At 44.8% G+C, this 18,808-nt stretch overlaps 1 long non-coding RNA gene across 1 annotated transcript in view; it reads right to left on the bottom strand.

Moving 5' to 3' along the window:
* Nucleotides 1–7,437: 7,437 nt before the first annotated feature.
* Nucleotides 7,438–18,808, bottom strand: part of LOC109322409 — a 50,678-nt gene continuing 39,307 nt past the window's right edge. Inside the window, exon 3 of the long non-coding RNA XR_002104384.1 lies at nucleotides 7,438–7,557. This is a non-coding gene — a long non-coding RNA (uncharacterized LOC109322409). The remainder of the gene's footprint in view (nucleotides 7,558–18,808) is intronic.

The following is an 18,808-nucleotide window of genomic DNA, read 5'->3' on the forward strand; positions in this document are numbered from 1 at the left end:
TTAATTATTTTTATTGAATTCCATCCTGTTAGCTCTAGCCCCACTTTCCATTCTGTCAAGGTCCTTCTGAATTGCACTCCTGTCCTCCAATGCGTTTGCAATCCTTCCGTTTTTTCATCCGCAAATTAGCTCAAGAAGGTCTCTATTCCAGCATCCAAATCATTAGTAAACATATTGAACAGCTCTGGGCCCTGGACAATTCCCTGTGGGACTCCACTCAAAATTTCCTGCCATGTATTCATTTATAATTACCAATGACTGAGGCAGTTGTCTATCCACCTTATAGCAGTTTTGTTTAGTTCACATTCCTCCAATTTGTTTATGACAACGTCACATGAGACTTTGTCAAAAGCCTTGCTGAAGTCCATATATGCTATATCCATGACATTCCCTTCATCCACCCAAACAGCTAAAGTTTATCATAGGAGGAGACCAGATTTGTTTGGCATGATTAGTTCTTAGCAAATCAATACTGGATGCTTGTGATCAGGTTTTCCTTCTCCAGATGCCTGCAAATGGCCTTCATTAGGATGTGCTCTAGTAACTTCCCAGGTATTGAGGTGCAACTAATTGTTCTGTAGTTCCCTCGGTCCTCTTTTTGCCTTTCTTAAAGACCGTCCTGTTTCCAGCTTTCTGTTTTCTAGACCAAGGGTTGTCAACCAGGGATATGCATACCCCTGGGGGTACTTGAGAAGGCCCTAGGGGGCCCTGGGGATGGAGCAAGTGAGGCAAGTGAGGCTGGCACAGGCACTGCCTGGCCAGCTGGATGTTGGGCAGGAAGATAGCATGTTGCCACCCACTACCCCGCTCTGCGTCCAGCTGTGTGCCGCCACCCTCCTTCCCCCCTGCTCCACTCTGGGGGTACGCTTATTAAAAAAGGTTGAAAACCCCTGCTCTGGACTGCTCTGTCCCTTGGGTATAACTTCTGATATGCTCACCTCTGCCTTTTCCTCAGCTGCTCCACTCCAGCATTCTTGAAAGTGCTTGCTGCCTTCGGTCCATTTTTCTTGAATTCTGAGGACCCCTCTTCTTGTATGTTGCCACTTCTCTTCTTTTCCCTTTGGCTTCTTCAGTGCCAGCCTCTCATGATTCCTGTCCAAGAAGTCTTCATTGTACCTGCGAGTGTGCTTCCAACCTTTAAATCTTTTCCTCCAAGATTCATACTACCTTACACTTAGTATGAAATGCTCCTTACCCTCTGGGAGGAACATGAACATAACACATCTCATACAAGTTACAACTGCTCGTGTGAGATCCAAGCAGTTCCAATCTCCATTTATGCTCCTTGGTGGACACTCAGGCTATGAAATATAAAGCAAAGAAAAAGAAAAAAAGACAGGGGAACCATGCCATAGATGCACACACTTGTGTACCCACACAAGTACACAAACAGGGCCCTAACATCCTTGTTGTGTAGCCTCCTACAAAAAATCCTAGGCAAACTCATTTTCTGTTTGCTGATCTCTTGTTTGCAAGCATGGCCTTTTTTATAAGACTGCCTGTCTGGCTCTCCCCTCAGTTAGCTAAACCACTTGAAGTAAATCACCCACGCTGCCCTGTTAAGCAGTCACTCCAAAACAAAAGCAACGACAACAAATTCCAGGCACAAGTCAAACACCCAGGCACCATCCATCAGACACAAAGACCAGAAGGTACCAGCACCTAGAAAAGTTCCTTTCTTCCTCTCACAGGAGTTCCCAGGCAAACTCCCTCTTTGTTTCTTGCTCCTCTGTTTGTCTTATTGTCAGCACTCATCTGTCCATTGTGTGCAAACATTTTCAGGGGAGTCAGAACTTCTTTAATTGGATGCATAAAGCATGTGCATAAAGCATGTCCATATTTCTGATTGTTGACTGGCTGAACTGCATCTTTGTAATTCTTCAAACTGAGTTTCTCGCAGTATTTACAAATTTGAAATTTGCTTTACCAGATTACCCTAATACAGTCTTTTCAATGTCATCATTACTGATCCTGATACTACATTTATTTAACACAATATACATTAGAATTGAACACGCCAGTGCTGTGGAGAAGGTTGGATCAAACATAAAAACTATGAGGTAATACTTTCAAAACCAATATTTGCAATGTGGCATTAGATTTGGGGCCAGATCTCACCTTCCTTACTCAGCCAAAACATCTCATTGGCAGCCTCAATATGAAATGCTGACTGAACACTAACAATTTTGCATACCCAAGTGCTAACTGACTGTTCAGTAACCAGCATTACTGCTCAGTAGCATCCCCGCACAGCTTCCTGGTGGCACCGACTGCACAGTAGCTCATTACTACTGCGCAGTAGTGTCGCATCATGGTTCATGCCATGTGACGCTACTGAGCAGTAATAACAAGCTGCGTCACAGTAAGTGTCTCATGTAGACGCAGCCATTGATTTCAGTGGGAATGTTCACATGTATAAAATGAGTACAAACAAGTATATCTTTGGTTTGGAATTAGAGATCAGATCCAAGTTGAAGTAATAAACTCTTTGTGGAAGGGACTGTATTATATTCATGTATACAGTCTGGTGCAATTGGGTTCTGAATTCTGATTGTAGCTTCTCGTTACTTATGTAATACAAGTTAATTGTAATAATGAATAATAAATCAATCAGAGCCTTCTGTTGATTTTAATGAGCATTCGATCTGGCTGTAGATGTACCACTGCTGTGGGTTTATCTGTTAGCTTTCCACTTGAATGATAATGCCTCTTTCCAGAAGAACAATAGGGGAAATCCAGGGCCCAATGAAGAGAATAAAAGAAATCCCATTGACTTTTCTGGGTCTTAGATGTCACCTAGTCTGTCTAAGTACATTGCCAGCTGACAAATAATCAAAGCCGTTCTTAATATTTCTTTACTGCCTTGGTATCAAAGACATTTCAGAAATCTTTTTTACCTGGAGGCTGAGGCATTGTTTTGAAGAGTTTATTTCAATCCAGTTCTAATATTTTATTTCAGTTAGATACAGAAGGTGTTTTTCCATGTTATTTACTTCAATACTATTAGTTTCTAGTCTCCTACACTCATCCAATAATTGTGAAATGGAAAATACATTAGAAGCATGCAAGTGAATGGGAGGATCCAATTGTCTCATTAATGAACTATTGTATAGAACTCATGAGGGTTGCAACCTTTGTCAGGGTAAGAATTGTGCTTTTATGAAGAGCATATATTTGAACAATACCATTCTGCAATCTGATCCAGCAAAGAAATGGTACTGAAATAGTACACTGCAAAAACAGATAAAGGGAGATTTGTAGGCAAGTACTTCTTGATTTGCTTAAATCATAAACCCATATCTCTGTAATGGTTTAAAGATGTTCATATCCTTGGGAAAAAAGGGTTTTCAAAAGGAAATAAACACAGACAAGTTAATTTTATTTTTTACTGTACAAGATAACTTGCTGCCATGCTGATGGACTAATGCAAAAGAAAACAATATTTTCACATATAAAGTGAATAACCTTTGTTCTCTTAAGTATATTTCTGTAACCACATACTTTTCTGCTCTTTTATTTATGGTAAAAGACAGATAAGAATCAGTAATGTAATTTTAAGGGAAAAGATTTTGCTATAGTCCAGAAATGTGAACTTTTATTCTACAGTCTTATGCATTGCAAGAACTGTTGAAAATTAGGTCAAATCGGGTTTGATAGTTAATGATGAGATCAGCATTAATCTAAGGTCATTTACTAGGTTTTGTACAAGAGCTACATATTTCAGCAGATATACGCATGGCTTTCACGTTGTTGTTCAGTTCATCTACTCCTTTTCCTAAGTCAGTGATAGTAACTGTGTCTAAGCAGTCCATGCCATAGCCCCAATATTTATTAATTTGCCAATGAGAACCTCAATAAATTAAATTCTTTTTGTCAGACCTATTCAAAAATCACAAAAATAACCATGTTCACTGTATTTTTTTTAACACAAGAAAGTGTTCTATTGTTTTAACAACTTCTGATATTACTAAGCCATTTATAAACACTTGCTTGATTTATGCCACTCTTTTTTATTTTGTGTCAGGTTGGTGTCTAGTCTCAAGAGGTTGGTGGAGTGTATCCAAAGTCTCAGGTTATATGACTTCAAATAAACACTACTGCCCTTATGGTGAAACAGTGTAAAGTCCAAGAAGGGGACATTACATTTTATCATAGAACAAGAAAAGCCTTGATGGACAAATCAGTGCTCTCTGGCACTTCTCTGAGGTGTGAGTTCATTGGCGTGAGTCCTACTCTGCTGTTGGACTTAATTCTCTTGCTGCAGGATTGACATGCATGTGTCTTGCTTCTCTCAACAACACTGTTTTGTCTTGCTGGCTTGACACTTCTTCCCTCACTTGCTCCATTGAAAGTCAGGCAGCAGATTAGTCAACCGTTTATTCCCACTCTCATGTTAGGAGATGCCATCCTCACTCTAATGAGTTACTTTATTGGATAGGAAAACTTCAAACATCTTCCCTTCAGCACATCTGTCTTACTCTCCCAAGTATCACTACAGCCAATTTTATCTCCCATAGTACATGCCTTTATAATATATTAAGTCATTGCAAACAGTCTAATAGTATACAGTTGATGACTTGGCTGCCTTTAGCCTGCTGTATTGGTTAGGTTTGAGAGAAACCTTAATTTGGTATGCAGGAGTGCTTCCTCATCCTGCATTCCCTCTGGCCAGAGGTCTGGATCAGTGCAGGGGACATCAGGAGGCTAATCCAGGCTTCCTGCCCAAGTGCAGGGGGGTTGGACCCAATGATCTTTAAGGTCTCTTCCAGCCCCTAACAACTATGAAACTCTGAATGGAATGGCATGTACAGCTTGAAGACAAGGCACTTAAGATGGGACATGATAGCTATCTTCAATACTTGAAGAGCTGCCATAAAGAAAAGGAAAAACACCTTTTCTCATACTGCTGAGAAAAGGACACAGTGGTTTGAAGTTGCAGTAAAGTAGGTTGAGAGGATATTAAGAAAAACTGCTTCTTTGTTGCAACTACAAGGCAGTGAAATGACTACCTAGGGAAGTTGTGGACTCTCCATCACTGCAGATGTTTAAGAAGAAGTTGGACAGCCACTGGTCAGGCACTGGTCAGCTATGCCTATTTTCTACTATGGGTATTTCCCATCCTTCTGGAATTTGCTGTTGCTATACGGGGCCAGGAAGGAACATGTTCCCTACCTGCACTGTGTGTTGGTAGGGGAAAGAAGGGGTTACTTTGTTGGGGTGGGGTTTAAGTTGGTTGGATTTTTTGCTGTTGGTTTTTTTTTTGTTTTTTGTTTCCTTTCTCAGAAGCATTGGGAGTTGACTGCAGCCAAGGCTGGGGACTTTTATTGGCGTGTGCCAGTTTTTCTGCTGGTACTTAAACCCAGAGGTCCCTTGCTAGAGGGTCCTTCCTCTCTGTCCAAGGACAGACTGATCACCATATTTGGGGACAGGAAGAAATTTGGCTTCTTCTGTAGTGAGGGCATGGCCCTCCTCCTTGAATTTCTTGAGTATATTTTAACAACCCTCACAGCAGCACAACATTCACCTTTGTTGTCCCTCTGCTTTACGTGTGGCAGGTTAGGGTGTTATGGTGGTTGTGCCAGGGTTGACTGTGTAGTTCTACCAATAAGTTAGACAAAGGATTTGTAGAGGATGGTTTGGATAGGGATGATCCTGCCTCTGCTGTAGGGCTGTACTACATCCCCAGTCTCCAAACTTTTTAAGTAGGAGATCACTGCCATCCCCTTCCCTCCTGTCCAGCAGATAAGTCTGTGGGGAGGGAAGGGGGGGAAGATCAAGAAAAAATTATTTGGGGGTGTGCCTCCCCAGCAGGTAGATCCCACCCGGCCAGCGCCCCACTCAACTTACCCCACTCCTGCCTCTGTAACACTCTCCCTCACCGCGGGGGCCTTGTTCTAGCCCCCGCCCCTTCCCACACCCACAGACTGATCTGCTAGGCTGGGGCACACGTGTGCATGCACGCAGGCACTCAGCCTGCCACCCCAGTTTGGATCGACTCCAAAAGGCTGCAAGATCTACCACAAGAGGCTCCAAGATCTACTGGTGAATCAAGATCCACTGGTTGGTGACCACTGTACTACATGATTTCTGGAAGTTCCTCCTAGCTCTACTTTTCTATGATTCTACAACATTTTCAGAGAAATGCAGACAGCTTATATAAAGCCCATTTGTTTCTAGCATCTTTGCATAAAACGGAACTGAGAAAGTAAACTCTGCTATTGTGTGACTCATGTGCAAATAAGCTCTATGGGAATCTTAAATAGGACAGATTTATACTAATGACAGGCTGAGGGAGATTACTTGGAAACAACAGAGCTAGCATGGCCAGCACTTTAGGCCTTCTCTTGTTAAGAAAATTTTCACAGCAGTAAATAAATCAATTAGTTATACCAGTGCAAACCCCCGATATAGACACGCTGCACCAGCATGAATTGGGGCTTAAAGCCATCTAGGTTAATTCAGTAAATCCCTGTCAGCAATTGCATTGGAGCAAAGGACACCGTACAAACAGAAGTTCATTTGAAGGAAAGGAAAATTTGGCTATACCAATGATAAAGGTGCCATGTTACCATACTCCTTTAGTTGACTATGAGTATGCATAGCTAAGAGACTGTGCATGGTAGGATCAATGGTAACTGATATAATGGAAACTATAAAACTAGCCGGAGATCAGAAACAGCCCCTATCATGAATGTGTCAAAGGCATGTTTCTAGATTAAAACACTTGTGGTTATATTTCATTGACAGAGATCCTCAGAACTAAATTATAAACAAAATTTTAAATATATTCCAAAGTTATAAAAGGCGAAGTTATACACTGGTCAAACTTCAGGAAAAAAATCCAGTTCTGTTTCTCCTGAACTGAATTGTCATATGAATGAGTTGGGAAGTCCTGGTTGTGGTTCTGTAGAATTTTCTGGGATAGTATTAGCATAAGTGATGGGGGTCAGAGAATATTTGTGGTGACTTCAGCTATTACAGTTTAATATGCCTTTGTTTTATAATGTATCCTGTGCAATTTACTACATCTTTGAAATGTCTTCATTTTGTACTTGGACTTATTCCTTTTGCCCCAGGCATTTTTATTCCCCTTCTTCTCCAAACACAAACTCTTACCTCAATTGTGTATTATTACATCATTTATTATTAATATTATCCTCATTATTATTTCTATCCTGGCCATAGCATGCTAGGGGCTTTTTTTTTGGCTTGCCACAGCTAATCAGATTTCAGACCCCCCCTCTTCCTAGCATATCTTCTCACAAGGATCTTTCTTCAGCATTCACTTCTCCTTTGCAGAATTCTGTCTGCAACTTCAGGCCTTTCCTTCACACCCTTCTAGTCAGTATCTGATCTTAAACTACTTTTCAGTTTAAAAAATCACGAAATGTGACAAGACAATTATAAGAGCTGCACTTTAACATCCAGTACCTTTCGGAATAACAGCAACATGCCTTCTTTCTTTCTTTCTTTCTCTCTCTCTCTCTTTCATTCCTGTTCTTTACTGCAGCATGGCTGAGTCTATTAGTTTCTTTCTTGTTAGCAAAGGCTCGGTATCTGAGGGAATGAACATAATGCATTTCACACTATTGTTACATGAGGTGGGTGCTTCCATACCAACAGCTTGCTTATTCAGAGATGTGCTCTGGGGAGGTCATCAGTGATGGAACATGCAGCAAAAGCAGCTACAACAAAAGCACTCTACTCCCTCCTCCTCATTAGCAGTGACATTGGTCACTGTTTCAGGCTCACTTGTAGACAGTGGGAAATGTCAGAATCAGTGCAATAGGTCTAATTTTCCCTATGTAAGCTCTTTTGTGCTGCCTCCCCTATTGTACAGAGAGTTAATTTAAACCTCCTTCTCTTCCAGATTCTCTAAACATCCTACTGTTTTAAGGCAAAATACAAATTAATGTAAAGCACAGCACAAAGAATTATACAGTCATATTTACTAATATAACTTATAATCAGTCTTCTATTCAGTTCACCTCAGTCTTGAAGCACATGTTGATTGCACTTCATAAAATGTAATGTTCTAAAAACACCAGGATTTGAAAATCAGGGGTTATGGTGGAAATAAGATTTTTAAACACAGAAAACACTGATATAGAAGTTTTTTTGGTGTCCTTGTAGAGGTCACGACCTTCTGCATGTAGCCAAAACTGAAGCTGCATATTTCCTAGGAACATGGGATTAGCTTGGGACCTCCCCACATGCTGAGCATAGATAGGCCCTTGCTATTACAGGCAATCTTAGTGTATAATTCATTCATAGACTACTCTAGGTCCACCTTCAAATCAGTGGGCTACATGAGACATTTACTGTGGAGCTGCCTAATTAGCTCTGCAGTAAATGTCTCCAAATCTACAAGTGTGCCCTATTAGGGCACATGAAACTAATAAATTTCAGAGCAGGCTAGTACTTGTAAATTCAAGTACTAACCTGCTCCAGAATTTTTTCACACAGCAGCCCACATTTAGACATTGTCTGGCTGGCTGTGGCATGAGGGTGCTTGATTTTGGGGGCTGCCTGCCGGCTAGCCTTACCCTGAAGCACCCTTGTGTCCCAGCCAGCTCCTCCACAGCACATTGAGCCCAGCTGGAGCAGCCTTGGACTCCTGCCAGCCAGAGCTGCTCTGACAGAATTCAATGTGCTGCTGCCTGTATTCCCCAGGCATACAGCAGGGCCTGGGGAAGCATATGTTCCCCAAGGTCCCCCCCAGGGAAGGACAAGAAGTAATTGGGTGCAAGCTGATTGAGGATCACTTCAGGCTAGACATAAGGAAAAACTTCTTTACAAGTTGAGTACCAAGCATTTGGAACTAGCTCCCCCCAAATATGATATAGTCATCCACCCTGGCAATCTCCAAAAAGCGTCTTGATACCCATCTTGCTGGAGTCATCTGATCCCAGCAGTCTTTCCTGCCCAAGTGCAAGGGAGCTGGACCCAATGAGCTGTAAGGTCCCTTCCAGCCCTAACAACAACTATGAACTAAACTCTGGAGGAATTTACGTGATTTTTTTGCTGCCGGGCGCACATTCAAAAAGCATGCCTGAGAGCAAAAAACTCTGGAGCAATAAGCCCTGGAGTTTATTCATGCACATTAATTGCATGTGTAGACACACCCAGTAAGGTCGCTTTACCTCCATTTCTTCTAGTGTGTTAAGTGATCAGTACATGCTTCAAACCCGTACTTCCTCCCAGTAAGTAGATGGAGACAGCGTCACGAGGCCTGCATCAATGAGGTCAACCAGAGGCTTTGGAGTTGGTGCCACCAGGCAGGCCTCAGGTTTGTTGGGGTAAGCTTCCCCTCTCTCCTAAAGGCAAGCATGTTTTCTATTCCAGGTTGGCTGATCTTGTACGGCGTGCTTTAAACTAGCTTTACTGGGGGATGGGGCCGCAGGAGGACATGAGGACACCTCCCAGCCAAGACAAGTGATGAGCACAAGAGGTAAGTGACCAGGGTCCAGATAGCCTTAGGAAACAGGGGAGGTACTTGCATTGACAGGAGGCCTTAAATACCTTTACTCTGATGCTCATAGTATGGGAAATAAGTAGGAGGAACTCGCCCTCTGGATAGCTAGTACAAACCCAGACATAGTAGGGCTCACTGAAACCTGGTAGGATTCAACCCACGATTGAGTGGTAAACATTAGAGGCTACAGACTATACAGGCAGGGCAGAATGAGGAGGAAAGCCGGCAGTGTGGCACTCTATGTCAAAGAGCAATACACATCCTCAATTAACAGAATGGGGTCAGAGGAGGGGCAGGATGAAGTGCTCTGGGTCAGAATACAAGGGGGTCTCAGGGAAAGGGACTTAACGGTGGGTGTCTACTACAGACCACCCAACTAAGGGAAGAGCTGGACCAGGAATTCTCAGGTCAGCTTGCAGAGGCAGTTAAATCAAGGGATGTGGTCATCATGGGTGATCTAAACTACCCAGACATCTGCTGGGAGGAGCCGTCAGCCAGGTCTGACCACTCACGTAGGTTCCTTGCTGAGATACAAGACCTCCACCTAACCCAGGAGGTGCACAGTCCCACCAGGAAAAATGCCTTGCTGGACCTGGTCCTGGCCACAGGTGACAACCTGGTGAGGGGACTCCAGGTCCTTGACCACCTGGGCGGTAGCGATCATTGGCTACTGTAATTCACCATCCAACGCAGGGTGTCAAGGGTCTGTAGCAAGGCAGTAGCCCTTGACTTCAGGAGGACTGACTTCATTGAGTTGAGGAGTTTGGTAGGAAAGGCATTCCAGTCCCAGAGAGTAGGGGAACTAGGTGTCCAAGTAGTCCTACCTTAAGGAGACGATCCTCCGAGCCCACAGGATGACAGTCCCAATGTGAGTCAAAGGGGACAAGAGCACTTAAAAGCCCCCGTGGCTCACCAAAGGCATTCAGGAATGTCTAAAAGCCAAAAGGGGGGCATACATCCAGTGGAAGGCTGGGGCTATCACCAGTGGGATTATACCTCCATAGCAAGAGTCTGTACAGAGGCTGTTAGGAAGGCTAAGGCGGAGATGGAACTAGAGCTAGCAACAAGGATCAAAGACAACAAAAAGTCCTTTTTTAAATACATAAAGAGTAAAAAGAAGGCACCAGGCAATGTGGGGCCCCTGCAGGATACTCTTGGCAATCTGGTGGTTGCACCAGATGAAAAAGCAGACTTTTGCAACAAATTCTTTGCCTCCATTTTTCTGAGCAGGGACCAGGACTTCTCCCCCACCAGGATTCAGGACAGACTCAGGAGTGACTCTGCCAGGCCTAGGATCAGGGAGGACTGAGTTAGGGAACTTCTGGAGAGGCTGGACACGTTCAAATCAGCAGGTCCAGATGCTCTCCACCCCACAGTGCTGAGGGAATTGGCAGAGGTCATTGCAGGGCCCCTGGCATGGCTTTACGAGCACTTGTGGTACTCTGGCCAATGTGATCCTCTTCTTCAAAAAAAGGAGGAGGGAGGATCCAGGCAACTATAGGCCCATTAGTCTTACTTCAGTCCTGGGGAAGCTCTTTGAAAAAATAATCCAGGAGCACATCTGGGAGGGACCAGCAGGGGGGAGGATGCTCAAAGGCAGGTCGTGACCAACCTGGTGGCCTTCTACAATCAGGTCACAAAATCATTTGACGCAGGTGTCACGGTGAATGTAGTCTTTCTGGACTTCAGGAAGGTCTTTGACACTGCCTCCCACCCCATTCTCATTAAAAAACTAGGTGACTGTAGCATTGATGCCTACACAGTCAGATGGCTAGGGGGCAGTACCCAGAGAGTGGTGGTGGATGTGTCATATTTGACCTGGAGGAAGGTGTGCAGTGGAGTCCCCCTGGGCTTGGTCCTCGGGCCTGTACAGTTCAATCTCTTTATCAGCGACTTGGATGAGGAGGTGAAAAGCACCCTGTTCAAATTCACTGACGACACCAAGGTGTGGGGCAAGGTGGGCACACTAGAAGGGAGGGACAGGATACAACTGGACCTGGACAAGTTACAGGGGTGGGCAAATGTGAATAAGATGGGATTCAATACTGACAAGTGCAGAGTACTGCACTTGGGCAGGAAGAAACAGCAGCATACCTATAGGCTGGGGAACTCCCTTCTTGAAAGCACAGTGGCAGAAAGGAATCTTGGAGTCAGTATTGATTCCAAGATGAACATGGGCCGCCAATGTGAGGTAACGGTCAGAAAGGTGAACCGTACCTTGTTATACATCCACAAATGCATCATGAGCAGGTCCAAGGAGGTGATCCGCCCCCTCTATGCAACACTGGTCAGGCCACAGATGGAGTGCTGCATCCAGTTCTGGGCACCACACTTCAGAAGGGATGTGGACAGCATGGAGAGGGTCCAGAGGAAGGCCACTCGCATGATCTACAAGGCCCTACAAGGAGAGGCTAAGGGACCTGAACCTGTTCAGTGTTCACAGAAGAAGGCTGAGAGGGGATCTAGTGGCAGTCTATAAACTTACCAGGGGGGACCAGAGGGAGATGGGTGAGACCCTGTTCCCCTGAGCACTCCCGGAGTAACAAGGAATAACGGCCACAAGCTGATTGAGAGTAGGTTCAGGCTAGACATCAGGAGACACTACTTCACAGTTAGGGTGGCCAGGATCTGGAACCAGCTTCCAACAGAAGTGATGCTGGCTTAAAGACCTTGGGGGTCTTTAAAAAGGAGGCTTGATTACTACCTAGCTGGGGTCATATGAGCTTATCTTAGTGGGGGTCATATGAACCTAGTATTCATTCCTGCCCATGGCAGGGGATCAGACTTGAGGATCTGCTCAGGTCCCCTCTGACCCTACCAACTATGAATCTATGAATCTTTCCTGATAGTTAGAAATTGTCTTCTAATTTCTAGCATATTTTTTTTAATAGGCAGTTTATACCCATGTGGAGTAATGCCAACACCATTCTTTATCTTAAATAATTCTTTTCCCTCCTTTGTATTTACTCTTCACCCAGATGTATTTATACATATTTATGGAGAGAAATCATATCCCCTCTCAGCCTTTGTTTTGCTAGACTGAAAAAGCCAAGCACTTTTTATCTCTTGTCACAAAAGTCTCTCACCATTACCCTGATCTTCCCAATAGACCTTTTCTGTACTTGTTCCAATTCAAATTCATCTTACCTGAACTTTAGTGATTATGATTCTACACAGTATTCCAGACGAGACTTCACCAGTGTCTCTCACACTGCCATTAAGATTTCCCTATATCTACTGGATTTAATTCTTCTGATATATTCTTGGATCTCATTTGCCTTTTTTAACACCTACAGCATCTAATAATCTGTGATTCACTAGTAACTTAGGTCCTTCTCTACCTCTGTCCAACTGATGAGCTCTCAGCTTAGAGCAGATATTCTTGTTACTAGTGTCTTAAGTGCATAAGTTTTCATTATTGAATTCCTCCCCCTCCCACCTATCTATTCCTCCAGTCCTCAAGATCATACAATTCTTCCGGTATTATTATGAGCTGCCCCTCTACTGACAATGCCTACCAATTTTGGTCATCAGCAAATTCATTAGAATACTTTTACTTCTTGTGCCAAATGAATATTAATTAAAATAATAACTAAGATCAATTGCAAGAATGAATCTTAAAAAAAGTCCACTTGTAACATCTTTCCATTTTTTCTCCTGTCAGCATTAGCCATTGCTATCTTGCCTTCAACCCATTTCTTACCCAGCATATAATTTCTGAACTAAAATCAACCCTCAGTTTAACTACAAATCTCCCATTAAGAAAGGAAGAAAATTGATCTGAATAAGTAGCAACCTGTAAAACTGAACTCACTAATGTGTAAGACTTAAGAAAAAAATTAAAAGAACAATTAAAGACACAAAGGTAAATAGAAAATAAAAATGCTACATGGCTTTACCAAGGTATATTGTAATGAACTCACTTTATATCTTTCTCTGACTAAAGAACAGATTTTCTAGACAGGAGAAATGGGGAAAATCTCATCTGGAAAGCATGTGATTTAGTGCCATATGGGAAAAATTATTAGTAATTGCAACGATGGCAAGATGGGGTTAGCATAACTTCATACCAGTTAAAAATAAATACTGACACTAAGAAGGAAGGCATGGTTGGGTACTGCCATTCACCACAGCTTGAAATTCCTATGGAATTGTTTAAGCATTAGTTAACAGGCTGCCATGAATCCCATGATAGATCACTTAAGTCAGCATTAAGTAATGGTTCACCATAGCCTGGTTAATGATTATACAAGCTGTTCATGTTTGATTAGGCTTTTCTTTTCCATTACTGCAATTGTATGATAATTAACTGAACTCATGACATGTAATTTTAGGCAAATGTGTGCATTTTGTGACTTTAGCATTAACAAAATTTATTACAAATTAACATTTTTTTCTTTTATACAACACACCGATCAATTTGCTTTGATTAAATAATCATTCTTAGTTTTTCAATCTGAATGAACTAATTCTTATTTTTTTCCACTAGCACCAACTACAAAGGTAGAATATATAGAACAATCTTGATAGATTAGAATTACCGAGAAGCATGAACATTTAATATAGTACAGCGCTGGACTTCAAGTTGAGCAATAAAATATAGCTCCTTGAAGCAAATAACATTCACTGATACTTGAGCATAAAAAATGATAGCATAATAAAAACATAGAAAGCTAGCATTGGAAGGGACCTCATGATCTAGTCAAACCTGCTTAAAGCAGGACAAGCTTCAGTTGTCTCAACCCAGCCAAATCTTTGTCTAGCCTGGTCTTAAAAACCTCTAGGGATGGAGATTCCACAACCTTTCTGAGTAACCTGTTCCAGTGCTTCACTACTCTGTTCATGAGAAAGATTTTCCTAATATCTAACCTAAACTTCCCTTGCTGCAACTTGGCACCATTACTCCTTGTTCTGTCCTCTATCCTCTGCCACCACTGAGAATAGTCCAGCTCCATCCTGTTTGGAACCACTGTTCAGGTAGTTGAAGGCTACTATTAAATCCTGCCTTGGTTTCCTCTTCTCCAGGCTAAAGAAGCCCAGTTCCCTCAACTTCTCCGCATAAGTCATGTGCCCCAGCTCCCTCACCATTTTCTTTGCCCTTCAACAGACTCTCTCCAATTTGTTCACATCCCTTTTGTACTGGGGTGGGGGGTGCAGAAGGAAGGGGGGAAAAACTGGATGCAGTACTCCAGATGTGGTCTCACCTCCGGTGAGGAAAGAATCAAAGGAAAGAATCACTTCCCTCAATCTGCTGGCAACACTCCTACTAAGCCAAAGAGACCCTATTTTCCCTAATCTTCCTTTTGTTGCTGACATACTTGTAGAAACCCTTCTTGTTACCCTTCATTTCTCTTGCTACCTGCAACTCCAATTGCACTTTGGTCTTCTTGATTTCATCCCTGCATGCCTGAGCCTCTTATACTCCTCCCTAGTCATTTTTCCCATTTTCCATTTCTTGTAAGCTTCCTATTTGTGTTTTAGCTCACTGAAGAGTTCGCTGCTAAGCCAACTTGTCTTCTACCTTACTTGCTAGTCTTCCTGCACATCGGGATGGTTCATTCCTGTGCACTCAGTAAGGTTTCTGTAAAGTACAACAATCTCTCCTGGAGTCCTTTCCCTCGCAGACTGGCCTCCCAGGGGATCCTGCCCATCAATTCCCTGAGTGAGTCCAAGTCTGCTCTTCCGAAGTCCAGGGTTCTTACTCCGCTACTCTCCGTCCTTCTTTTCCTCAGGATCCTGAACTCAATCATCTTGTGGTCACTGCTGCCCAAGTTGCCATCCATTTCTACATTCCTCACCCTCCCTGTTTGTGAGCAGTGGTTGAAGAAGAGCATGGCCCCTAGTTGCTTTCTCCAACACCTGCTTCAGGAAGTTGTCTCCAGATGTCAGTGTCATTGAAGTCCCCCATGAGAACCAGGGCCTGTGATCAGGAAACTTCTGCTAGCTGTCTAAAGAAAGCTTCATCAACCTCATCCTCCTGGTCTCATGGTCTATAGCAAACACCAACCACGACATCACCCTTGTTGCTCTCCCCTCTGACCCCAAGCCAGAGATTTTCAACAGGCTTGTCTCCAGTTTATACTGGAGCTCTGAGCAATCATACAGGTCTCTTACATAAAGTGCAACTCCCCTCCTTTTCTCCCTGTTTGTCCTTGCTAAATAGTTTATACCCATCCATGACAGTTACTTTAGTCATGCCAGCTATCCCACCAAGTCTTTGTTAATACAAGTCTCCAATGCAGCGATATAACTGAAAATGTCAAAATAAACACATAGCACAAGTGCATCATCTCTGACATTAAACAGCATGCATATACAATATTTAGAACCCTTACTCTCACCGGGTGTGTCCACACAAGACAGTTTACTGCACAGTAAGCATGCATGTCTACATGTGCCCATACCACACAATAAAGAGGGCCAGGCTGAAGGCCAATACTTAACAAGAGGGCTCCTCAAGTCCACCATTTCAAACCATGACTCTTGTAGAGGCCTAACAATCCTCTATTAGAATAAATTAGGAGAATCATGGCTCAACACTGCCAAACCCAAGGTGCCCAGGCTCAGGGAGTGCAAGGCTCCCCGATGACTGGGATGAGGAGCTGTCTGTGCCACCATCCTTCAAACAGGGGGCCTCTCTAGGGAGGCAATCCAGGGCCCTCCCCATCCACTAGCGCTGCACCCCAAGTGTGCCCCTGCTGCTCATGTCCCAGATGCTGCACAAAGAACTGTTTGCATGGACTGAGGGTTGCCCAATCCACTCTGCCCTGTTGCTGATGATTGCCATGGTGCCCAGGGTGAACTTACATACCTGACACAGGACTCTGAGCTTCTATGGTGCAGGAAGCACACCTGAGCTGCCCCACAACCTCTGCTGCCACCTGGAGGGCTACCTGTAGCTTGCTCTACATGTTCCTGCCCCCTGCAGTCAAGGAGGACATCACAGCCAACATCAACACATTCCTCAGCATGTGAAAGTCCCACAGGCTGCTCAGTAAAGTTTTGCACTGTCTCCTGCCTCCCTGCGTGCTGTGGGAGTGAAACTGAGCGATGAGAGGAGTGTAGCCAGGCTGGGCAGGATTCCCCGTAGCCACCCCTTCCAGCAGCAACGTTGCTGCTGCCCGCCCTGTACAGGCAGCAGCAGCTGTGCCCACCCTGCTCCCACCCACAGCACAGCCTCTCCTCAGCTTCCCCACTAGGAAGAGGGTGGTGCTGCTGCTGCCTGCCAGCATGCTGGGGTCAGTCTCCATGGAAACCCCAGCCCTGCACTATCATAATGCAGCTGCTGGGGACTTCATGGAAACTGGCCCCAGCTACACAGGCAGGAACTGCTGGGAAATCTGCTGATCAGATCTGGCCCATGGACCGGACTTTGCCCACCGCTGCGGTCGACCCTCCTCAGTCACTCTTCAGCCACACACACATTCTCAACCACTTTGCAAAAGACCCCGATCCCTTAGATCTGTCACCTTTTATACCCTCAAATGAATCAGTCACTCAGAGCCAATGTCCATCATCTCTCGAGCCAATCAAAACAAGAAAGGCCCATCACGCCTAACCTTGGATACATACTTGTTAATCTCTCCATCCTTGGCCAATCATCATTTGGATCACCTCAGACGGTGTTTGCCACACTTTTGGCACCAAGAATGTTGTTACCAAGCTTAAAGCCACAGAAATAGGTCACAGTTCAAGAGTTTATGTTCCCTGGAACTTTTCTGAACTATGCCTCACTGGGCAAGTGTACGTCTCTGTAAACATCTTAAGACAACTTTTGAGCCAAGCTGAAGAAACTGCAGGTTGTGGCCCAACAGTGGCAGCATGGGAGAATAGCTGGCCTGAAGGAGGAGAAGGGAGGGCAGCGGGGTCTGGAGTGTGACAGCAGGTGCTGCCAGGATCCTGACCTTTCCCACCCTGGGAACAGAGTTGAGGAGGCAGGCCCCTGCAGCCAGCACCCAGCAGCCTGCCAACCCCTAGGGAGTGATCAGGGATGGGGGGCTTAGCTGGTACCTGCCTGGCCCTGGGCCTCCCTGGCTAACTTACCATGGTCCCTGGGCACCTATGCATGCTTGACCCCCAAGGTTGCATGGCCCCTGTATAACAGAGAGCCTGGGCTCCCTGTTGCTTTAAGGCAGCATAGCCAGGGAGCACTTCAGGAGAGTCAGGGCAACAGACTAATGGAGCGATCAGCAGGCATCTGCAGGCAGGCAGCTGACCAGATGTAGGCAGGGCTCTGGGAGCATATAAACCCAAGGTTGGGGCTGGCAGGAAAGTGTGTCCCTGACAGCTGCAGAGGAAGGGGCTCTAGCCCAGAAAATGCCACCCGAAGATGCCAGGCTGACTGCTTTGCTATCTGCAGAAACAGTGAGTCTTGGAGAGCTCACAAGGTGCCCCAGCTGAGAGACATGCTGTATTAGTAGGTAAAGGTTTACACACTTAAAGGGACAGAGGGCTATTATCCCTTTATGATTATGTTGTAGCCCAGGGATTATGTTTATGTTGTGTCTACAATTTGTGTCTACCAGCAAGTTGGGTTGGGACTATAAGGAGAAGTTTGTGGAGATCCCATTAGTGTCCAAGAGAGACTCAAAGTGATTGTGTGCTTCTGGGGCCAGGCTCAAGGCCTGAGTTATTGTTGATTCCAAAGAGAAGTGGAGTGCAAGGGCAGAGAAACATAGGGGCCAGGGGCCCAGTGCTCAAGATGAGTGCAGTCACACAGGTCCCAGGGCCTGTTGCCTGAGAGGGGCACAGTGACACAGGGACCTAGTGCCAAGAGGAGCACAGTGACATAGGGATCAAGGGCCCTGTGCCTGAGAGGGGCACAGCAAGATAGGGGCTAGGAGGCCCAGCACTCAAGAGAAGCGTAGCTATACAGGGGCCCAACAGACAGGGATAGGTTGAAGCTAGTGCATAACAGCCATGTCTGCCACAGTGCGCCTAGGCTAGAAGGCCTAGCCAGATTAAAAGGGCAGAGGCCAAGGAGGCCGAAATATCGGCAGAGGAAATAACATGATAGTAATCCCCATGAGGTAGGGGAAGATTTAGAGCCATGCAATTAGCCATTAAGGCTTTGGGTGCCGTGCTGGGCACAGCAGACTATAGAGGCCCAGCAAGGGACCTGGAACTGTAGAGGATCAGTAGGGTTCCAGGGAACCCTAGCAAGGAGGTTCAGTTAGACTGAAACCATGCAAAGACCCAAGGGAGCCTCCCTATTTATTATATTCCCATCAAGGCATGTGTCATGGAGTCACATGGGTGCCCCGTGAGTGAGAGGGTGATTGGCAGAGCTGTCAATCACCCAGGCAGCTCAGGTGCCTGGTTGCCAGGGCAACC

Source organism: Crocodylus porosus, unplaced genomic scaffold (genome assembly GCF_001723895.1).
Source record: "Crocodylus porosus isolate Cpor-Errol unplaced genomic scaffold, CroPor_comp1, whole genome shotgun sequence".
NCBI lineage: Eukaryota > Metazoa > Chordata > Crocodylia > Crocodylidae > Crocodylus > Crocodylus porosus.